Source organism: Ascaphus truei, chromosome 1, assembly GCF_040206685.1.
Source record: "Ascaphus truei isolate aAscTru1 chromosome 1, aAscTru1.hap1, whole genome shotgun sequence".
Lineage (NCBI taxonomy): Eukaryota > Metazoa > Chordata > Amphibia > Anura > Ascaphidae > Ascaphus > Ascaphus truei.
In genome coordinates this window covers 323,416,417-323,441,666 of record NC_134483.1, presented here as the reverse complement: position 1 = coordinate 323,441,666, position 25,250 = coordinate 323,416,417, and positions in this window count along the sequence as shown.

Here is a 25,250-nt window from a genome sequence, read left to right as displayed (position 1 = left end):
TTACAGACTGATAAAAAAGAAAGATCTTCAGCATCCTGTCTCCAAGCATTTCACTGGACGCTGTATTGCTTTTTCCTAAAAAAAGAACCTCCAGGTGTGTGTGCCTGTGTCCCTTCTACATCCTTTTTTGCAGATCCGGCAGGCTGATCAACATCAACACCTTGTTCGTGTAGGAAACACATTCAGCGATAATAGATCATTAAGGCAATGTATGCTCTACATTCAATTTGCAATACAGTACTTGTACCGTGCATACGCACAAATGAACTACATATGCGTTCCGTACAATTCACATGCCGGTAATATGCGCATGTGCACAAATTCAATGAACTGCATATGTGTCCCATACAGTTTACATAGCACACGCATATGCACAAATTAACTTTATATGCGTTCTATACATCTTACAGCAGCACAGTTAATTAATGCATCTATTTAATTTTTATAGGCAAAAATGTAGAAGAGACAGCCAGAAGAAGATGTAAGTTAAGAAGATTGTATTATTTAACAACGTCTTTGTTATTTATCTATAAGCTCTAATTGCTCTAATGTCATACTTTACAAAATACTTTTTAGTTATCTGAAGTTTTTTTTCCCGCATTGAAACAGTGTATTGGAATAAGGGTGGGTTATGTTGCATTTAGATTAAAGACAGGTGCCGCAACATGCAAATAAATGCTGGGGATTTACACTTGGATTAGCATGGCACAGTAAGTCATAAAACATCTGTATTTATATGGAGCAATGTGGAGACAAGAGTTGAGACTGGAAGATCCATGGGGAGGCTTTCATCCAGCAGTGGATCAAAAAGGGCTGAAGATGATGACGAATATATATATATACTGTATATATATTGACATATTACACATGACATATTACACCGTGTCATGATTTACTGTATTTAACAAAAATAAAGCCAAAATGGAAAAGCCATGTGTGAAAAACTAAGTATACCTTATGATTCAATAGATTGTAGAACACCTTTAGCAGCAATAACTTGAAATAATCGTTTTCTTTATGACTTTATCAGTCTCTCACATCGTTGTGGAGGAATTTTGGCCCACTCTTCTTTACAACGTTGCTTCAGTTCATTGAGGTTTGTGGGCATTTGTTTATGCACAGCTCTCTTAAGGTCCAGCCACAGCATTTCAATTGGGTTGAGGTCTGGACTTTGACTGGGCCATTGCAACACCTTGATTCTTTTCTTTTTCAGCCATTCTGTTGTAGATTTGCTGGTGTGCTTGGGATCATTGTCCTGTTACATGACCCAATTTCGGCCAAGTTTTAGCTGTCGGACAGATGGCCTCACATTTGACTCTAGAATACTTTGGTATACAGAGGAGTTCATGGTCGACTCAATCTGCAAGGTTCCCAGGTCCTGTGGCTGCAAAACAAGCCCAAAACATCACCCTTCCACCACAGTGCTTGACAGTTGGTATGAGGTGTTTGTGCTGATATGCTGTGTTTGGGTTTCGCCAAACATGGCGCTGTGCATTATGGCCACACATATCCACTTTGGTCTCGTCTGTCCAAAGGACATTGTTACAGAAGTCTTGTGGTTTGTTCAGATGCAACTTTGCAAACCTAAGCCGTGCTGCCATGTTCTTTTCAGAGCGAAGAGGCTTTTTCCTGGCAACCCTTCCAAACAAACCATACTTGCTCAGTTTTTTTTCTAATTGTACTGTCATGAACTTTAACATTTAACATGCTAACTGAGGCCTGTAATTTGAGATGTAACTCTTGGGTTTTTTGCAATTTCTCTGAGCATTGCACGGTCCGTCCACTCCTCAGAAGATTGGCAATTGTCTTGAATGTTTTCCACTTTTGAATAATCTTTCTCACTGTAGATTGATGGACTTTAAATTGTATGGAAATGGCCTTATAACACTTCCCAGATTGATGGGCAGCAACAATTGCTTCTCTAAGATCATTGCTGATGTCTTTCCTCCTAGGCATTGTGTTAACACACACCTGAATGCTCCAGACCAGCAAACTGCTAAAACTTCGGCTTTTATAGAGGTGGTCACACTTGCTGATGATCAATTAATCAAGGGTATTTGATTAGCAGCAGCTGTCTGCTATTTAGCATCTTAATTCCTATGGAAGCAGTAAGGGTGTACTTAGTTTTTCACACATGGCTTCTCTATTTTGGCTTTATTTTTGTTAAATAAATCATGATACAGAGTAATATGTCATGTTTTGTTGTTCATCGGAGGTTGTCTTTACCTAATTTTTAGACCTGCTAAGGAAAAGATGATTGTTATTATGTCCTGATATGTATAACCATAGAATTCAAAGAGGGTGTACTTTCTTTTTGACACAACTGTATAAATATATATATATATATATATATATATATATATATATATATATATATATATATATATATGTAGAAGAGTGACCTAAGCGCAATTGGGACAGGGAAGAGAGAAAACACAAAAGGGGATCATAGGGCAGTATATCTATATATGCATAAATATTAGGATGGTAAGATATGCGCTTACACTGATCGGATAAGTAAGAGCCTGTAATCCTCTCAGGGACTCATGAACGTAGCTGTAAACGGCTTTTCTGCAAACTGCTTGATCTTCCAAAATTCTTCTTTACAGGCAATCAGCTGCAGCTACTCCAGGTGCTCCTCGTCTCAGGCACTCATGTCTCAATTCTGTGAGAAAACAACAGGCAGTAGAGAGTATTTAGCGAGTCTCTCACACTCGTGTAGAATTGCTGGTTACCAGTCCTCTCCGCAGTCACTCCAACTTCCGTACATCAGTCCTGCATCGTCATCGTCAGCGACGAGTCTGCCTCCACGTGGGGTGGTATCCATCTGCATGGTCCCACCGTAATAGTCTCTTTTCATGTGGTGATCTGGTCCAAGACCACCAGATGCCAGATCGCAGCCGTGTCCTGGCTGTGACATACTACCGGGGCAGTGTCCCTATCTAGTGGGCATGTCCCTGCAGCAGCCACAAGTGCAAAGGGGGAGTCAGGGCTTAGCTGGGGCCTAAGGGGGTCTCTGGACTAGGGCAGACACCCTACACACGCACCCTACCCTCTCCTTGTCCCAGCTCTGACTGGTGTGTCTCCCAGCACGCCAAATGTATCCACTGCAGTCCTCTGTGAATCCTGCAGCCCTATTTGGCTGTATCTCCCCATCTGACTAGCATCCCCTGGGGATGCTGGGGATGCTGGGGATTGTAGTTCCCCTGCGGATCTACAACTCCTATTGGCTACCTCACGCACCTAACACTGCGCATGCTCGGCATCTCGCGCATGCGCAGACACTACCAAGATTGCGGCTTCCTGCAAAAGGAGCCACCGGGAACCTCCAGCGACTCGATTGCCTCTGCCACGTGCCATCCCTCAAACCCTCCCAGCACTCTCCCCATCGTCCACTGCTGGTCACAGCCACAGCGGAATGTAAGAGGATGAAGGAGGACCCAGGGGGGACTGGGCCACATATATATATATTTGTAAAAAAATGGATGCGCAACGATATCAAAATAAGTAATTAAAAATAGATACATAAATACTGCCTCAGAATTCCTAACCTCACACTCAGGTTAACATATATAAAACAAACAAAATGAATAACGGGCACAGATAAAAATATCAGTATTTAATTAAATAATACACAATGTGTCACGGAAGGTGTTCGGGGTAGTAACCAAGTCAAATTTCTTTAATCCTAAAGAGAATGAAAAAAGGGCCACTATAGTGAAGTATGAAACGGCAACTTTAAATAGAAATAGCAAATTGGCTACTTACAACATAGCCGATAAAATCAGGCAGTGTGGGTGTGTGTCACCTCACAGACAATCAGTGTACAGATCAGCTGGCTCCCTTTCTGCTTGGAATCCTCCATGCCTGGAGTTCTTAAATCCTGCAGTGTTGTTTTGCTCTGCTCGGTCGGGTGCTGCTCCTGCAATGTAATCACCTCTCCGGTGCTGGAATTTCCCGTCTGACTACCACATCCCGTGGCTATAACATCAGATGCCAATGTCCACAGCAGTAACTGCGTGTTCGTAACACATGGACTATTTAACTATCTAATGTTCTCTGGAGCCAAACACTTGATCCGTAAATAGAAATAGCATATAAAAGCATTACGATAAATGCACAATAAAAGAGGTAGAGCTATACAACATGCTGCCAATTATCATATCCCCTGCAGGTTGGTGGAAGGAGGTGTATTAAAACCAATTGGTAAAGGCCACAAGCATCCACGGTCTAATTCCAGATATCAAACATACTGTCACACTGTTCTGCCCGCAGACCAGACTAACCCCAAATACTGAGGTGGAAAGTGAGTAACCACCCACCCGCAGTAGTGAGAGCGTGCCCGGAGTGTGGATTGGTTGCGTGGACAAGGCCAGGGGTACCAGGGTATGTAGAGTACTTGCCAGATCCGGGCGTGGAGAGGGTGCCGTTGTAAGGTCCGTAGCCAGAGGTCGAGGATAACAGAGTTCCGGGAAGTAGGGATCCAGGTGCCGAGTTCAAGGGGATCGAGAGGTAAGCGGTGGTCGTGCGGAAGCCGAGGTTGTAGAGCCAGAGTGGGGAGAAAGACAAGCTGAATCGGTAACGAAGCTGAAACAGAGAGAGAGCTAGGCACAGTGAGCAACAGCACAAGGCAGACAAACTATGCAGAGCGAGGCTGGAGAGGAATCACCGGGGTTATAAAGTGAGAAGGACCAATGGGAGGAGAGGCGGAGAAGAGGTGCGCCCAGGAGCTCTTTGTGATAGGGTGGGGTTTAATGGCTTGGTTTGTTGCCGGAGGATGGTGGGAGGAGCTGAGCCTGAGAGCGGAGATGGCCAGGGGGCGGACTGATGCAGTGCATATATTAAGTTGCGCGGCGTGCGCCATGTAAGCGGAGCGGCCGTGAGTCCGGCGTCGGTGGCGTGCGTGTGAGCCGCGGAGGGCGGAGGAACGGGCCGAAGTGCCAGCAGGAACGGGGTAGGTCACACCCAGCGGTACAGGTTGGGAAGGGCAGCGCCGGGGGCGGTGTGTGCCCCGAGTCCTGACACATACTTAGCATTTCTATACATTATACATTCTAAAATGTGTGAATTGTCTCCATAATAAATGTACTGTACATTTGGGGTAAATGCGATGCCCTAACTGTTTTAACCGGTGTTCTGTGGACCCTGTCGATTCTGCACGAGGTAACCAAGGTCTCCTGATAATTTGTTTTGGCAATGGAGTAAATTTTACATTCCAACACTACAACATTTTATTATTAAATATTATAATTGAAAAAAATAATAATTACATTTCTTACTGCAATTTGATAAATTAAATATAGTATAGAAAAGAAAAATATATGAGACCTACTACAGAAAAGTATCCGTAAAAGTTTAAAAAATGTTTTCCCCAGTGGCACTATACATTTTAAAGTTTTTCACAGATCTTAATATTAAAAAACCCCCAGTTATTTATTAAATTAATCAAACCCTGTTTCATACAACTGAACAGTGTGCCAAGTCCACAAATGCAGTCAGGAATGATTCTTTGGGTGAAATGGAGTTGGTATAAATTAGTTTTGCATTGACTTTATTCTCCTATTTACAAGTTTTCATTTAAAACAGAAGTGTATTCAGATACAGCCTAAGGTAACAAATAATTGGCAATGACCGTGGTTTTCTTTGAGAACAATAACCCTTTACCCATAAAAAAGCATGCGTGATTTCAATTCACAATACAAACAACGTGAAAACAAAACTTCAAATAAATAAGTTATTGCTTTCCAAAAATGCTATTAAGTTATTAGATACAGACCAGTTTCTTAGAGAAACTGAAGAGACACCCTTGAGAAAAAAGTGACCACTGAATATTGTGTTTGCAGAGTAAGACAAACAAGTACACAAATACAGTAAGTGCATGCAAAGCTATGCAATATAGAGGACAATGGAAAACTGATATATAAATGAAGCATTTGCAGATTGTTTTCGTTTTTTTAACTATTACTGTATATACTTTTGACATACGCTGTGTTTTATATTTTTATTTATATAATACCAACCATTTACATAGTATTTACTTGGCTCACCGTTGGCTAATTCATTATTGGTTTGTGTGTTGTATACTTTTAAGCAAATTGTATATTATTAAATTCTTCATAAATAAAGAAAATCATTATGGTGAGCACCTTAATCTCATCTTGTACAGTACATACTGGATTTTGATCCCAAATTACAGTTATCATGGGTTCTCCTGATAGCTTTAAATCAGCAATCTGTTAAAACTCTTACCTGAGATGTTTTTTTTGTGTGCCGGTTTTGACACAAATTAATGGAAAATATGGTGGCAAACTACGAACATGGCCCTTTGGGGTCATCTATAGAAAGCCGCAACATCATCTCCTGATTGTGGCTTTTCTATTAGCTGCCAGAGAGAGACCTGAGCCAGACGCCCATATTGTTTCCCCATTATGCCCGGGGGACATTGGGGGATCACAAACGAGCTCCAAGGAACCCCCAGTTTAGGTAAAGCCAAATCTTTATACCTGCAATTGCTGATTTAACAAATTAATCCAACAAAAAATATGTGTCATAGTTTTGCGGCTGCAAAGTTTTGTAGAAAATTTTAAGCAAAACAAAATGACACCAGATTCATTTATTTTAACAATCCTTTTGATTTCAATGACACTTTCTCACTTGAAAAAGCAGCAGCTGTTTGCCACACTGTTTTATACCTTCACTTGTATTTCCAGTTTCAAAACATGTCATTCACACATTCATACGGATGTAGTGTGGTATTGTGTTTCCAGCCACAGGTAAGTCCTGATGAAGGTGTAGCAGTGCATCGAAACATTGATATATTCAATAAAACAATATGTTAATTCAAGAAAGGCTGATGTGCCATTCTCTTTTGGCAAAGTGCCTAGTATTCGGCAGCAGTAGCTTCTTTGAATGAGCACCTAGCAGTATATTATACTCAAGGTGTACATTCTCTCCACGCTTCTCCAGAGTAATAACCACACCTGTCCCCCTGACTTCACCAAACCGCAGCACAGACTATAAAAGGAGGGGAACAGCCCTTTGAGAAAGTTGCCCGTGAGTGACGAAACGCATCAGGGAGCGTCATCACGTTGGACGCATTGACACTACGTCATCATAGAGCGCTGGAGTGGACCGATCCATGCGCTGGTGTTACAGAGGCCTGGCAATTCGGAGCTACCTTCTTGGACTCTCAAACTAACATTTTACATCTACTGGCCCTGGAAATCTGCTGAAGACTTCTGCAGGGACGTTTGCTCATCCTGCATTGAGAGCGGATTTCACCATAAGGACAGAAACAAATAACCGGATGGTGATCACGCAATGCCTATTTTATTTGTACTTTTGTAAGTGCATTTTTAACCCCCCTCTCCCCCTTCCCCTCATTAAATTTACTATTTTATGCTTTGGGGCGTGCGCTCTCCTCTCTTTTTCTCCTAGATTCCCTGTGGATGTGGTTAGTCCACTTCGAGAGCAGCCGGAGACCCCCTGCATTAGCATCCATTTCATATTGGACTTTGAAATAAGGACTGGTTTTTATCCTCTTTTTTTGCACATTTATGTGGTTTTGTTTGTTTAGCACATCAATGTTATACCATTCGTGAGTGTATAGTTTTCTCTTAGAATAGAGCACAGGTATAGATTTTTTAGGTGTTACTATATGAATTGATTTTTTATTAGGATTGTAATTTTATTTATGTTCTTTTTTGATTTGATTATTTTTATGAACTTATATTCACTTGTAACACTTCTTTGAGATTTATATATCACCCAGAATCAGAGGCGCTGCCTTTTTCCTTTGTTTGTTTTCATATATATATATATATATATATATATATATATATATATATATATATATATATATATATACAAACAGAGAACAAAAAGCAACGCTAACAGTGTGTTCTATAACGTGATGGTGATACAAATTGTGATAAGTGCAAAAATATAAGAAAACATTATTTAGAATGATTATTGTGCAAAAAGTAAAAACACAATTTGAAAAAAAGGACCAAGAAGGAACAAATTAAATAAATTTAGACTTTAAAGTATTCAGTGTCCCGTAAAAAATAGAACAAACTTTCAATCCAATGTTAGTATAATGGAAGAAATCAGGATCCAGATGTACAGTGGCGACATCCTTTATTCTAACTCGGCTAGCTCCGCGAATTTCAGATTATCCCGGTTATGTGCGGTTTTGTGTCTTTTTCGGCCGGAGTGAATTGCGTTATTTTCGCGCCCGTGATTTAAGCATTTTATTCTCGCTGTCTGCAATACTGCAATGCCGTGTAAAAAACTCATGGGGGCGTATGCGAGCTGTTGTTAGAAACCATACACTGTATCATTGCATATACTTACCTTCCCTGTTAGAGGGTATAGAGCTACAGTAGCCTACTGCACCGACACACTTTATTCGAGCAAATACCCAGTATGTACCTGGCAGATACCTGGAATGTGCCGCTCCTCACCTCTGACAAGCCCCGTTGCGTTTGCCTTCCCAGCCTGGGTTCATGCCTGGCTGACGGGCGGCTGATCTGTTAAATGATAATGATTAGGATTTAATAGGCTGCAATGCTTCGCGTGTCTACCAGATGGCATAAATTCATGAATTGTAATGCAGTTTATATATATATACTGTGCAGTATTGCAGCCAGCGGGAATAAAATGCTTCAATCCCTGCCTGGAAAATACCTCAATGCACTCGGGCAGAAAACAGTCACAAACCTCAATACACCCGGGTATACCCGAATTTGTGGGACTAGCCGAGCTCGAATAAAGTGTGTCGCCAGTGTAGATTTATTTGGCATACATACACCTTTTTGGTCTACCCTTCTACCCTTCCTCCACCTTATTTTTAATTCGCCGCTAACATAGGATTTGGGTTCCAGGTTTCTGCTCATTCTGACCGCGCTGGTTTAAAACGGCTTTCTCCGCCATTACGGTCAATGATAGGACCTTCCTCGCCGGCTTGACCCTTTCTCGTTGCCATTACTGGTCGGACCCTGTTGGGGTCAAGTGAGGGGGTTCCTAACATCTAGGGGCAAAATTAATTTTATTTCTAGGTGCCCTAGAACAGAAGTGCCCACGCCAATTGCCCTAGTTCCCACGCCAATTGCGTGATCATTGCTCTTTTTTTACAATGTTGCCGATCTTGCGGCTTTGCAGTCTGGCAGTAAAAAAACAGTGCAGTAAGCCTCGACATTTGTTACATTGTCAAAGGAGCAAATGGAAACAATGTAAGATAAATCAACATGTTCTTTTATTGGTGGAGTCAGTACAAAAACATTTATTTACAAATACTGTACAATGTTGAAACATTTTAAGTGCACAGCAATTCAAAACATCGACAGGTGTATGGTTTACTGCTACAGTACATGTGTGCAAACATTTGTCAGTCAGTATGGTTTACAGTCACATGTTTTAAATACAATACAGTACATTCTTTTATATCTTTAAAATATAAATATATAAATATATAAATATAATTTAAAATAATCCGTTCTGTGGGTCTGAGCGGGTTGAAATTGCACCAGTACAGTCCTAGAGGGCAGCAAACAGGGCAGGTTTTCAGGAGGGGGGTGGTTGTTGTCAATGATTATGGTTAGCAGGAAAGTGAATAAATATTTATTTTATTTTGGCAGGACCCAAAAAATACAAATATAAAAATAATCATGAATAATACATTCTGCAGCCTTTATTAAATTCTTCTGGCAGATTGAAATCGGAGAAAGATTTACAAAACATTTGTAAAACATGGAGATACATGAAAAATGGACATTTATATGAATATTAATTAATTAATAATATATATGCTGTATATAGAAAATCTACTGTTTGTTTTTGGTGCCTGAGGCACCTGGAGTTAAAGTGACTTGCTTTTTATGTACTGTATTTGAGGGTTGTATTTGGGGGTTTATTGATCAAATTATTATGATGAACTGCCTTTTGTCATTGTGTTTTTAATCCATCCCTAGCCAAGCGTCAATCGGCTGACTGCGGCTGCGTGTACTCTAATCCTTTTAGAGATGGGAGCTTGCTGCTTACAGCACATGAGTCACCCTACCCTACCTACAAAACCCTCTCTCCACAGACTCGTTAATCTTCTGAATATTGCCATTGTGTTCTTAATCTGCCCATAGCCGAGCGACAAAGCTCAGTGCGCCTGCGTGTAATCACACATCCCCCCTATCCTTAGAGGCTTTTGGAAAATCCCCTCTCGAATTTGAAATGTAATTGTAAATGTAAATCTGATGTGCACAGCATTGTGAGAATTGAGAGTAAAAAAAAGCTGTGTGTGCTGTGCACGCGCATAGTAAGTGAAACTTCTGTGACTTTTGTCACAGAAATTGTATTTTATTGGTGATGTTTTAATTAAAAATCAAAATACAATTTCATTGACAAAACGCAAATACATTTGACTTATAATGCGCGTGATCGGCACACATCCCCTGTATTAGCTATTTGCAGAGTGTGAATATGTGTTTCAGTGTGTGTGTATGTGTGTCAGTAAGTGTGTGTGTGTATGTGTGTCAGTCACTGTGTGTGTCTTTGTGTGTGTATGTTTGTCAGTCAGTGTATGTGTAAGTCAGTCAGTCAGTGTGTGTCAGTCAGTGTGGGTGTGTATGTGTGTCAGTCAGTGTGTGTGTGTGTGTTAGTCAGTCAGTGTGTGTGTGTGTGTATGTGTCAGTCAGTGTGTGTGTATGTGTGTCAGTCAGTGTGTGTGTGTATGTGTGTCAGTCAGTGTGTATGTGTGTCAGTTAGTGTGTCAGTCAGTGTGTGTATGTGAGTCAGTGTGTGTATGTGTCTGTGTGGGGGTCTGTGTGGGGGTCTGTGTGTTGGTCAATCAGTGTGTGTGGGGGTCAGTCAGTGTGTTTGTGGGGGTCTGTGTGGTGGGCAATCAGTGTGTGTGTGTGGGTCAGTCAGTGAGTGTGTGTGGGGGTCTGTGTGGGGGTCAGTCTGTGTGTATGTGAGTCTGTGTGGGGGTCAGTCAGTGTGTGTGGGGGGGTCTGTGTGGGTGTCAGTCAGTGTGGGTGTGGGTGTCAGTCAGTGTGTGTGGGGGTCTGTGTGGGGGTCAGTTTGTGTGTGTATGTGAGTCTGTGTGGGGGTCAGTCTGTGTGTGTATGTGAGTATGTGTGGGGGTCTGTCAGTGTGTGTGTAGGGGTCTGTGTGGGGGTCAGTTAGTGTGTGTGTGGGGTCTGTGTGGGGGTCAGTCAGTGTGTGTGTGGGGGTCAGTTAGTGTGTGGGGGTCTGTGTGGGGGTCAGTCAGTGTGTGTGTGGGGGTCAGTCAGTGTGTGTGTGGGGGTATGTGTGGGGGTCGGTCAGTGTGTGTGTGGGGGTCTGTGTGGGGGTCAGTCAGTGTGTGTGTGTGGGGGTCAGTCAGTGTGTGTGTGGGGGTCAGTCAGTGTGTGTGTGGGGGTCAGTGTGGGAGTCAGTCAGTGTGTGTGTGGGGGTCAGTGTGTGTGTGTGGGGGTCTGTGTGGGAGTCAGTCAGTGTGTGTGTGGGGGCCAGTCAGTGTGTGTGGGGGTCCGTGTGGGAGTCAGACAGTGTGTGTGTGGGGGTCTGTGTGAGGGTCTATGTGGGGGTCAGTCAGTGTGTGTGTGGGGGTCAGTCAGTGTGTGTGTGGGGGTCAGTCAGTGTGTGTGTGGGGGTCAGTGTGGGAGTCAGTCAGTGTGTGTGTGTGGGGGTCAGTCAGTGTGTGTGTGGGGGTCAGTCAGTGTGTGTGTGTGGGTCTGTGTGGGAGTCAGTCAGTGTGTGTGTGTGGGCCAGTCAGTGTGTGTGGGGGTCCGTGTGGGAGTCAGACAATGTGTGTGTGGGGGTCTGTGTGAGGGTCTATGTGGGGGTCAGTCAGTGTGTGTGGGGGTCTGTGTGGGGGTCAGTCAGTGTGTGTGTGGGGGTCAGTCAGTGTGTGAGTTTGGGTCTGTGTGGGGGTCAGTCAGTGTGTGTGGGGGTCTGTGTGGGGGTCAGTCAGTGTGTGTGTGGGGGTCAGTCAGTGTGTGTGTGGGGGTCAGTGTGGGAGTCAGTCAGTGTGTGTGTGGGGGTCAGTGTGTGTGTGTGGGGGTCTGTGTGGGAGTCAGTAAGTGTGTGTGTGGGGGGCAGTCAGTGTGTGTGGGGGTCCGTGTGGGAGTCAGACAGTGTGTGTGTGGGGGTCTGTGTGAGGGTCTATGTGGGGGTCAGTCAGTGTGTGTGTGGGGGTCAGTCAGTGTGTGTGTGTGGGGGTCAGTCAGTGTGTGTGTGGGGGTCAGTGTGGGAGTCAGTCAGTGTGTGTGTGGGGGTCAGTCAGTGTGTGTGTGGGGGTCAGTCAGTGTGTGTGTGTGGGTCTGTGTGGGAGTCAGTCAGTGTGTGTGTGGGGGCCAGTCAGTGTGTGTGGGGGTCCGTGTGGGAGTCAGACAGTGTGTGTGTGGGGGTCTGTGTGAGGGTCTATGTGGGGGTCAGTCAGTGTGTGTGGGGGTCTGTGTGGGGGTCAGTCAGTGTGTGTGTGGGGGTCAGTCAGTGTGTGAGTTTGGGTCTGTGTGGGGGTCAGTCAGTGTGTGTGGGGGTCTGTGTGGGGGTCAGTCAGTGTGTGTGTGGGGGTCAGTCAGTGTGTGTGTGGGGGTCAGTCAGTGTGTGTGTGGGGGTCTGTGTGGGGGTCAGTCAGTGTGTGTGTGGGGGTCAGTCAGTGTGTGGGGGTCAGTGTGTGTGTGGGGGTCTGTGTGGGAGTCAGTTAGTGTGTGTGAGGGTCAGTCAGTGTGTGTGGGGGTCCGTGTGGGAGTCAGTCAGTGTGTGTGTGGGGGTCTGTGTGTGGGTCAGTCAGTGTGTGTGTGGGGGTCAGTCAGTGTGTGTGTGGGGGTGTGTGTGTGGGGGTCAGTCAGTGTGTGGGGGTCAGTCAGTGTGTGTGGGGGTCAGTCAAGGTCTGTGGGGGTCATACAGTGTGTCCCCCCCCTCCAGGGTACATGCGCCCGGTACGGCATGAGTGACCGGCCGCGGGCGAGATTACCCGTCCGCTGTACGGCCCGCCCTTTCTTCCAGCAGCAGAAGCCGGCGCCGAGCCCCTGTGCCGCGCGGGTTGCGCCATGTGCCACCGCTTCCTGCGGGCCCAGGAGGCCCGTTAACGCCTATGTCAGTTAGGAGCCTGTGGGGGGAACGACGCCGCTACCAGCCGCTTCTGTGCATGTGTGGCGTCCGTCAGCGGCTCCATCACAACTGCGCATGCGCGGCATGGCAGCAGGCGGCGGAACAGCGGCAGTTAGGAGCGGGGGCTATCGCCGCCGCATATGTGAGCAACCGGGTGTGGGGAGTGTGGGAGGGTAAGGGGTGCGGCGGCGATTAGGAGCGGCGCCGGCGGCTATTGCCGCCGCCGCCACATGTGACAGGTGACGTGTGAGCAGAGCAGCGTCCATTACGTGACGTCACTTCTGTTTCACATTTCGCCCCCCATCTATCCAGTTTTATCCCATCAGAGGTGCCACTAAAGAAGTTTCACTTCAAAAAACCATTAACTGATTCATGTTGTTTTGTCATTCATTCTTATAATGTCGGTGGGGGGGGGTGGTTGTTGTCAATGATTATGGTTAGCAGGAAAGTGAATAAATATTTACTTTATTTTGGCAGGACCCAGCCTTTATTAAATTCTTCTGGCAGATTGAAATTGGATAACCATTTAGAAAACATTTGTAAAACATGGGGAAACAGGAATAATGCACATTTATAAGAATATTATTTAATAATATATACTGTAATGTACTGTATAATATATATACTGTATACTGTATATACTGTATAGTAATATTATTTTTCCCGTCTTTATCTTTTCCTCATTCTGTCTACAGTACAGTAGTTCATTGAGAGAGGAGAGGTTTTGTGTACATCATTACTGCTGTTTATATACTGTACATTTTACTGTACAAACAGATTAGACTGGACACAAAAACCCACCTCCCCCCGGCCACCCGTTTTTTCCTGAAACGACAAGTAAACAATAAATTAGTGCAGTTACTGTACTGTACTTTATGTGCGTACTGTATTATGGCATTGTGTGATGTGTAGAACTACTGTAGGTAGCTGGTGCTGCTTTCTCTGGAAAGAACAAAATTGAGCAGTTAGTAGGCAGTTACTGTAGTTCTGTCAAACTAGTCTACTGTATACTGGAACTACTGTATACTCTGACTACTGTTAAATTCTATTTACTGTATCCTGATGGCTGGTGCTGCTCTCTCTGTAAAGAAAAAAACTAACTACTGTATATTCTGACCATCTGGAAAGAAAAAATCTGTGCCATACTTACCTGTATAATACTGTACTTACAATACTACAGCACAGTACTACTTTCCTGATGCTTGCCCATTACGCACGATGACAATGGGCAACACAGTGGCAATATGGTCTATATATTTATTGCAGCGTTCCACGGTGAGTACATCGTTCCAAAAACTCATTATGCCTTTCAACAACTCGTCCTTTTTGGAGGGTTTCGCCACTTTCCGGATATGGTCCTTCAGCTGATGCCAGACCATTTCGATCGGATTGAAGTCTGGCGATCTGTCATTGGAAAAAAAGGACAATTGGTTTAAGAGCTAAAAACAGTGGGGAACAAAAATGGGACACGGTCTACTGCACTTACTCCGCTGGCGTCTTCACCCAGTTGATGCCGCGCTCAAGGATATGCGCCGTTGACACGGTGTGCTTCGGATCGTTGTCCTGGTAGAAGCGGTGACCATTGGGGAACTCGCGTGTGATGTATTGCACTATCTCCGGCACAATGTTGTCTTGGAAGAAAGCTTTATTCATGATTCCTATAGCAAGATAAGAAAAGTGCTCAAAAACTGCACAATAGTACAGTACAGTGCATACAGTAAGGTTACACTAGTAAAGTACAGTGCATTAGGCGAAATTATATTTGATAAATTTTACCTTCAAAGATGACAATGCAACCCGGTCCACGCCTAGAGATGGCACCCCACACTTGCAGCTTCACAGGGTGTTTTAGCCGCGGCTTCAAAGATATGCAGCCTTTTTTGTGGAAGGCAAAGCTTGCAAATCTCTCCAGCGACACAGTAGACTCATCATTGAAGATGCAATCCTGGACAGTCTCCCCACTGTCGATCCATGCCTGGGCCTGGACCACCCTTTTGATTTTGTTTGCGTCCCGTATCATGGGGTATGCTCTGTAATGACAAGGAATAAAAAAAATTAGCGGCACAGTACAGTACAGTACAGTTTGCTAAACAACACTTTCACAGTACCTCCTGTACTGTCCAGTACTAACCTCACACGTCCATATTTCCATCCAATGCTGCGTCTCATCTTCTTTATGCTGCTCTCGGATAAGTCAGATTGTGCTTTTCCTGCAGAATGTTTTTAACCCTTAATGCACTCCTCTCATCATTCTCCTCACTTATTTTGTCACCAGAAGAGTTGTCTCCCTACAATGTAAAGAAAATATATTGTTTTATTAATATGCAGCAATATAAAATGTATATAAATATAATGTTGTAATATAAATATACCAAAAATATATTTTGTTGTACGATAAATATAAATATACAAAATGTATATACAGTTGTCATATAAATATAAATATACATCCTATATATATCGTTGTACGATAAATATAAATATACAAAAATGTATACTGTTGTACTATAAATATAAATATACAAAATATATATACTGCTGTAATATAAATATAAATATACAAAATATATATACTGTTGTCATATAAATATACATCCTATATATACCGTTGTACGATAAATATAAATATACAAAAAATGTATAATGTTTCACTATAAATATAAATATACTGCACAAACTATGTTGTAATATAAATCAACAGAAATAACAACAGTATTACAGTAGATACAGAACTGTACTGTAGATGTACTGTACTGTTTGAACAGTACAGTACGTACAGTTTTCTATATTTTTTTTTTGTTAAGTTTTATAAATATACTTACGCATTAGTTACCCTTGGTGCCCTTTTGCATTCTCTGTTTTTTCCGTGTACATGATAGCTCACAGTGGTTGCTGGCACAACGAGGTCAGAGGCAGCTAACCAGAGCTGGATAGCAGCAATTCGGTGTCCGCTCGTGTACATCTCCTTTATTCGCATGCTGAGCTCCTTTGAAATCTTTTTAACAGGCATTGTTGCGCGTAGAAAGAAATACAAACACAAGAATGTATATTCGATGTTTAGTCGATGTGTATTCTATGTGCAGTCAATACACAAAATGGATGGTGTATTTATACGGTAATGACTCACATTGAAGTACGCCCACTTTCAACACCTGTACCTGGTCGCCATGCATAAAAGGTTACACACTTTGCATAGCCCACCACTCCATGATCTTTATCTAAACTTGCCCTTGTCCAGATACTGCATTGTGCCACCTGCTTCCATGGAGCAACCCCGATTCTATGGACGCAGGAACCCTCTCGCCTCTGCCGTGCCTGTCAAGCTGAAAAAGCGAAAGGCGGCAGCCGTTTCCATGCCAAGGCAAAAGCGACAGGCTAAGGCCAATAAAGAAAACCTTCTGCTGACCCCAAAGGCTAAGGGTTTTCTTAAATGTAAGCCTCATTATGTGAAGAAGATATACGGTGATGTACTCTCGACGCAAAATGAATGGCAGCCAACCCATCGAACCCGCAGACCACTTCCTCACATACACTTCGACGACTCTGCTGTAGCTGTCCCGGAAATCTTCAGCCCGTCTTCTCCACCCCCATCTTCTCCGGTACCATCTGACGACGCTGCCGCCTCTGAAATCCACGGGTCACTGTCTCCTTTGCTCTTGGATGACTCTGCTTCTCGGCCGGAAATCCAAAGGTTACTTTCTCCATCCCTCTTCGACGACGCTGCCGCTTCTCCTCTACCGGGTATCCACAGGTCACCTAATCCACTCTTCCTCGATGTCGATGCCGCTTCTGTCCATGGAACCCCCATCTCATCCTGCATTGCACCCATCCCCCCAGATGTCCAGACGCCATGCACAAGAAGCAGCTCGTTAGACCGGATGCTGAATGGGATAAGTGTGGATCTCCCCGGGAACTCTATTGTGCTGGCAAAGATAGATCTGCTTCTGGAGACAATGCTAAATGTGGAGCAACGGATGCTACAAATGGATCAACGGATGGATCGACGGATGGAGAAGATAGAGGCTGACATAGCAGGCATACATTATTTGCTCGGTGCTAATGCCCCTGTTTCCCCGACGCCGGAGAAGGGGGGTGACATGGATGTAATTAATGGGACCTTCGACCCCCTTCCATCACCAAGCGCACCCCCTCCACCAGAAGATGTAGTGTACATGTATGCTGTTGAGGAGGAAATGACAACCCCGTCAAGACCACGCCAGGAGACAACACGGCGACCTAGACCAGAGGAAAGCTTCCTCCCAGACAACCTACCATCGCCCGTCGCCTCAAGCACACCCGCTCCCAAAAGACCTACACCCGCTCGCATCGAAACGGTGCCCGACATCACCCTGTGCGATCTGCCACCGAAGCTCAGGGAGAAGTATAGGGTGCTGGTGCGCCCCACAAGTATGCCTTGTTCATATTTAAGCACCATTTTCCCTACTCTTTGTACTGCGACTGGGCCTTCAAAGTGAACTACGATGGGAATCGCGTAAAAAAGGCGCTTCCTGTCAATTTTAGGAAAAACATTCCGGATGAATTGCGGCACTTTTATGCAGTTACAGATTCTGTAATGAAAGGCATTCGAGACTGCATTAATGGCATTTTGCGCCATGCAAGGCATCGGCCCTTGATGGACAATGTGGAGGACTTTCAGTGAGACCACACTGTTGTGCTGAACTGTATTGTACTGTACATGTTTTGCCCTACAGTACCTGCTGTACTTAAACAAAGGAGATGTTGTTGTGTGCTTTTTTACACAGGACATGCACGACTCCAGTCCCTGGGGGACGAAAACAGGCATGGTTTTCAAGGTTGCCCTGAAAACCTGCCCTGTTTACTGACCTCTAGGACTGTACTGTCGATGTTTTGAATTGCTGTGCACTTAAAATGTTTCAAGATTGTACAGTATTTGTAAATAAATGTTATTGTACTGACTCCACCAATAAAAGAACATGTTGATTTGTCTTACATTGTTTCCATTTGCTCCTTTGACAGTGTAACAAATGTCGAGGCTTACTGCACTGGTTTTTACTGCCAGCCCGCAAAGCCGCAAGATCAGCAACATTGTCAAAAAAGAGCAATGATCGCGCAATTGACGTGGGAACTAGGGCAATTGGCGTGGGAACTTCTGTTCTAGGGCACCTAGAAATAAAATTCACTTGACCCCAACAGGATCTGACCAGTAATGGTGGCGAGAAAGGGTCACGCCGGCGAGGGGGGTCCTATCATTGACCGTAATGGCGGAGAAAGCCGCGCTGCTTTGAAACGGCTAAGTCAGAATGAGCAGAAACCTGGAACCCATAACTCCGGTTCTGTTCAACCTAGAGGGCTCAGATTCGGTCACCATGTAGTTCTAGTTCAGGCAGGCTTGAATGGCAAATAGCGACCCTCTCGTGGCAACAGAACGGAGTCAGGGTAATTGCGCAATTGGCGTGGGAACTAGGGCCTCGGTCAAGTACACGGCCAATTGGCGTGGGAACTTCTGTTCTAGAGCACCTAGAAATAAAATTCATTTTGCCCATAGATGTTAGGAACCTGGCACTATATACTGTAGATTGTGAATAAGTGAATATAAGGCGCTAACAACTTAAATATATACAATAGTGATACGTGCAAGTGTAATATAAGTGCTCAAATAATAAACCCTGCTCAAACCCTCTGGTAGAACCTGTTTCCAGGGTTCCAAGTAGAAAGATGTATTTCAAACAATCCAGGAGGAGCAAAATATAGGGAAATAAAAAACAGAAAACAGTGCAAATTTAAGTGCAGACGTTGAGACTATGATGAACATATAATGACAATATCTTGGCTCTGTCGGTCTATCTACTCACAAGATGTAAGTGGTAAGTATGCAGTAGGCAGATTGGGCTGCCACCCCAGGTAGTAGCTGTGTATTGTGGATATCCCTCCAGGCTTATCTCGTCAGGGTAACCATGGTGTACATAAGGGAGGAAACAAAGCTATATAGCGCGATCTGTCTTTCCAAAAACTTTATAAAATGAGTATAAGCATATAAAATGTGCACTTACAATGTGCCAGAATTAAAAATGCATTTATCACAATCACAGTGATTCTAGGGGTTTTTATCCGATCTCACCGCCTCCTCTCTGGCTCTGGATGTCAGCCGTCTGCAGCCTGGAACACTCAGCTCCGTTTCTCCTCCGGTGCGTGTGACGTCACTGCTCAGTGGAAGGTACAGCTACGGATCCCTCACTAGACCAAAACACCACTCTATGCGTTTCGCCCAGCTCAGCAAGCTGTCAATGGCTTCGTCAGGAGTGTGCCTGATATCCACAATACACAGCTACTACCTGGGGTGGCAGCCCAATCTGCCTACTGCATACTTACCACTTACATCTTGTGAGTAGATAGACCGACAGAGCCAAGATATTGTCATTATATGTTCATCATAGTCTCAACGTCTGCACTTAAATTTGCACTATATACTGTAGAACACACACAATGTAAATGATACTGTACATGTAGAATAAATGCATAGTTTTATTTTTCGGGTTTATTACACAGTATACTGTACGGCCTGAACAAGGGCAAAAAAACTGTAGACGTGGGGTTTTAAATCCGATTCAGCAATGTGCAGGCATTGTCACACAACGCGATATTATCCATCGAAATCCCCCCATTAGCCGTTTTATTTTCTGAGGAAAAACAAAAAGAAAAGTTTTAATGTACAGTAATGCTCATCCCCCTAAAGAAGTACCCAGCGGAGGCGCATGCGCGAAGGCTAAGGGAATGACTGCTTAGAGTGTGAGCTCCTTCCCCTTCAGCACTGTTAAGGCGTTTACATATTGGAAAAACTGATAATTTGAATAAAACAAATACAGACCCAGGGAGTACAAAAAATCAGGATGCAAACGAGACCAAAACCGGGATGAGCGGCAGCCGTACTCACAACTTATTTTAACAAATCTGATCCTGCACGGACGAACAGAGCGGGAACCCTGTCGCTGCATGTGAACTCTGACTCAGATGAAGAGCGGGACCGACAGATCAAATGGAGATCCAATCTGCTGAATCGATGACCAGAAAGGTGATGAGACAGTTCTGCAATGAACTAAAAGCCTATATGCATAAAGAACTCTCAGACCTACGTCGTGATATAAATTGCATTGGGGCCAGTACTGATGAACTGGAGACACGATTAGACTCCACGATAAAAGCAGTGCGCAAGAACGAATAAACTTCAGCTAACCTGCAATCCCAAATAAACGATCTTGCTAGCAAGCAAGAGGACGCGGAAAATAGGGACCGCAGGAATAATATCAGGGTGCGGGGGGTCCCAGAAGAGTTTACAGACCCTGATGACTTCGTCACAAGATGGCTGGCAAGCCTCTTCCCAGACAAACCAGAAACGGACCTGCACCTCGACAGATGCCATCGGGCCCTCAGGTCAAAACCCCAACCAAATGACTCCCCGAGAGACATTATTGTTCGGCTCCAATTTTTCAAAATAAAAGAAGCGGTGTGCAAAATTGCTAGACCCTCAGGCACGGTAGAATTCAAAGGTGTCAAACTCTTGATCTTTCAGGATCTGGCACCCGCTACCCTGCTCAAAAGAAAATCTCTTACACCTCTTACCAGATTGCTCAGAGACAAGGGCATAAAGTACCGTTGGGTTTTTCCCTTCGGTCTCCTTGTAATTAAAAACGGTGCTGCTCACACCCTGCGCAACATGGAAGACCAAGACCGATTCCTGCAAAAAATAGGCCTCAAAGGTAAAACCACTGACCGGAGTGAAGCAGAGGCATCGTCTCCCGAGCCTGGCTGGAACACAGTGACTCGCCAGAGAAGAAAATCGCGGGAAAAATCCCTTAATTGATGTCCAGCTGCGATCAATTAAGCCTTAAAAGGGCACTGCCACTGGACTGTTCATCTGTTCACAAAAGACATTGATAAAGTTGACTCATTCAAAGCTTCATCCAGGATCGGCGGCCATCTTGGGTTCCTCAGCAGAGCAAGCTCGACAGAGGAAGATTGAAACAGCTCCCCCTTCTCCCTGCAAAGAACTGAGTCGGCGTACGGAATCAAGGGACACTATTGCGCACACCGGAGGATCCCACCTCTCACTCTTCCCTCCTCCCGTTGTTAAATCCCCTCCTGCTGGCCAGACCGACGGTTCCAAGCGATGTGCCAACGCAACAGTAGGGGTAAGACAGTGTTGGTATCCCGCAATGAGCTGTGGGAGGAGGGCTATATCCCTGTGCTATGGTTACCACCTCGCTGACTATTGAAAGACTCGGACACGAGAAAGGCCCCCCCTGGGACCATAACAATGTCATATCGGGATATCATATGTGAATGTCCCACTCGGGGGGTTTGTTATTGGGCCTGTAGGGAAGGAGGGAGGGTTATGGTCACTCGCTTGGGGGGTTGCAGAGAAAGGTTGCGCTAGATCCTATAACTTTGAGACTGATGAAAAACGGGGTCACCCTACACTCGACACCGTTGCCGGCAAAGTACACTTAGTATATCTGTATATAGTATTTAGTATACAGTATATATACCTCAAAGGGCAGAGAGCGGTTGGCATGTCCCGGTCATTGCCGGTTCTCCCTGCTACACCTATTTTATGGATGGCCTAACCTTCCCCTTACCTGGCTTAACCAATTAGCGGCTAATCTAATCCCATAGAGAGAGGGCACAGGTAGGGAAACTGGTAATAGAGCACCCACCAAACTTGGTGCTACCTTGGGCCCAACATAGTCACATATTTTTGTCGATTAAAAAAAAAATATATATATAATAATAATAAGATTAAGGGAACAGTTCAGAAAAGTTTCTCCATTCCCTGAGTTACGGTTACACAGGTTACACACGTTCTAAATTTGTTTGTGCTGAAGGGGGGGACCCCCCCTTCCCTGGCCTCCGCTATGTGGCCTACCCAGTATGTCCTGGTTAGTTACAGGAAATACCACAAAGTCCTTGGAGCAGAGCGGACACGGAGCAACCCGGGTAAACATACACTGTTAAAAGTTGTGAATAACAACACAAGTCTGAGGTTATATTTTGCAGAATAGACAAATAAGTTTATTGCTTGTGCGGTGCACACGTAGAGGAGAGTTTCAAAATAAAACCCTCCCAAAGACATGGTAGCATACAGGCATTATTTATACACAAAATACTAAACCCACGCCCCCTCTACAAGGTTGCGTGTCGTCACTACGTAAGCGTAAAAGGTAAACAAATTATGCACACGAACACATCGAGTTAATAATATTATTATGGGATGCATAAATGAAATGAAATGACTCAGCTAATATTCCTTATACAAGCCGGTGACTTTTACTCTACATACAGAACACATTGCCCACCCCTCGGACAGTGCCTATCTGTCTCGTATTTTCATAACATTGGCTCTTAGCCCTCATTCTCAAGGTTTTGTCAGTTAGCTGCTTGGTTTATTCTCACTTGAAAGTTGAAAGCAAAAACCTCATTCAAAAACGTCCATCTCATAACCCGTTCACTCAGACAAAACCTAAGATGGATGCTGACTTAAAATGGTTGCATAGATCCCAGTGCTGTTATGTCAGACCCCCCCCCCTTACGTCATATTCTCACTTTGACACTTAAAACACATAAAACATAGCTTTTGAGAATTAAGTTCATGATGATTGTCCAGGGATAACTCAGAGGACAAGGGTGCGTGCCCTTCACTGTCATAGTCTCGTAAGGCGCTCCGGCCAATATGTCTTTTGGAGTTGAATAACTGTGATCGGCATCTTCTTTCTTCAAGGGGCTGCTGTTTTCTGGCATCTGTAAAGAGTGGCATCCGAATGGGGGAGGGGGTCGCACACCTGTGGATCATACCTTTGCAACACGTGACACACACATATAACAAGTAACACTCCCACACACACCAAAGCATTCAAAAGTTTTTGCTCCAAGTGATCTAAGCCATTCACCTAACCCCAAGGGTGATAACCTGTCACTTCCCTTTGTAACCCTCTTTTGAATCTCTTGTATTTCATCTAGTTCATGCTGCACATTGCTACACTGATCTGGAATAAAAACACAACATTGTTCTTTAATCAAAACACATACCCCTCCTTTTGAAGCTAAAACATAGTCTAAAGCAATTCTGTTTTGTAAGGCCATAAGCCTAATCTGAATCTGTTCTTGGTTTAATGATGAAATTAAAAACTGCAAAATTAAGGCCACATCCTTCCTCTAAATTATTATCTGACTAAACATACATTTTTACACAGGTTTCATTGGTTGGTGGAGACACTTGACCCATAAATTGATTCTTGTTCCTAGTGTGTGATACACCTTTTAAAGAGGTTCCCTTAAAAAAATTGGAAAAATACAGAAATTATACACATAATACTAAAAACCTTATTTTATGCACGCAAACTTTCTTTGGATATGCAGTTGCTAGATAAAGGAAATTGCATCTATCTCTATCATCATATATTTTCAGAATCATCACAACATTCTATTACTGAGAATTGAGGGGGTTTGGTATCTGTGGAAGCGAAATGCATGATCCTCGCCCTGCACGCATTGTATACATCATTCACTCAGAATATCAGAACAGACAGTGTCTGCGATGGTCAACATGGCTGACTTATGATCCTTTCCTTGTGGCTGACACACGCTCCTGGGTGACCCCCTCCTTTCGGTGGATGTGCAACACACTTCTGGATCAAAGTTTTGCTGCACATGACACATACATAGAGAGTGAAGAGTACTGCCAAAACACATACAAGAGCTTTCACAAGCCACGCTTCCAGGAAACCAATCCTCCCATCAAGGCTCAATTGTACATACACCTTAAATTTCTAACTTAACACACTCTAAAGAATAAAAATATTGAGTCTCTGAAAAAATGAAATGTTCTGATAAAACCGGTCCTTAGCCTGGTGTCTTATTTTCCTCGTTGGTTAATGGTTAGAGTTTTGACTCGGCAAGACGTTAACTTGCTGCGGCTTTGCTTTAGGTGACTCTGGTCTTTGGTGGAGCTGGAACGTTTGGTGGAGCTGGAATGAGCTTTACGTGCTTTGGGTCCAGGGAAAGAACTCTGCCACTTTGACTTTGCTGTATTGGTGGTTACTTTAGGCCTTTTCACCTGGGATGAAAAGCATGCTTGCGCAGGAAATATGTGACTATTAACCCCATCTCGAGTAGGTGTACTTTCAACTTTGCCTAGAGAGACTCAAAAAATGTATTAGTTGCATACAACTTATTGTTTTATTACCAATAATATGGTCCTTAATTCGTTCCTTTGGACTGCTGATAGTCATAAGTCATCCCATATGTGTCTCATAGGGAGATAATTTATACCTAGGACTAAATTCTTGTATCAATGTGTTTACTCCTGTCTTAGCATCCACATATAGACAGAGGTATTCCCTATTAATGTTCCTCAAATTAAAACTAAGTAGCCAATGTGAACCTGACTTTGATACAATCTAAGTTCCTGAAACTTTGGGGCCTCATCCCTTGCCAAACCACTTGTTTCCATAATTAATTCTATCCTGTCTGCAGGCCATATCCCTAAGACCTGGGAAACTACCAGAGTTTGTCCCAATCTTCAAAAGTGGGGACAAAAAACACTGTCTCAAACTACAGGCCAATCTCTCTTCTCCCAATACTATCCACTATCATGGAAAAAATATTCACCCCCATTTAAGCCATTATTTTACCCATACAAATTTCCTAGCCAATCCCTATCTGGCTTTTACCCCAAACACTCCACTGTAACTATTCTGTTAAAAAATTGAAATGCCTTCTACATAATGCATACCTTATTCACTTATGTAACTGCTTTTGCAACTATGTATTCCCTGTATTTAACCCTATACACACGACACACCCACAAATGAGAGGTGACTCCCAAATTCACCCCTTCCTGGTAAACCCATTCTAGATTACACAGCAATTTTTACAATAACCACTGCTTACGGACACCTTTGGAAAAAATAAATGGTTAAAAGTTATAACATACATCACATATTCAGTTAATAGACAAATGATTTTGTATAAGACTTCACACTAATGTCTTGCTTTATATAATCTCTTTGCAGAGTGCTGAGCACACGGTCAGCTTTATCATTTTAAAGACACTCTGCATATTCATCTGACTAAAGAAAAAATATTTTCTATAAGACTTGTTTCCGGGC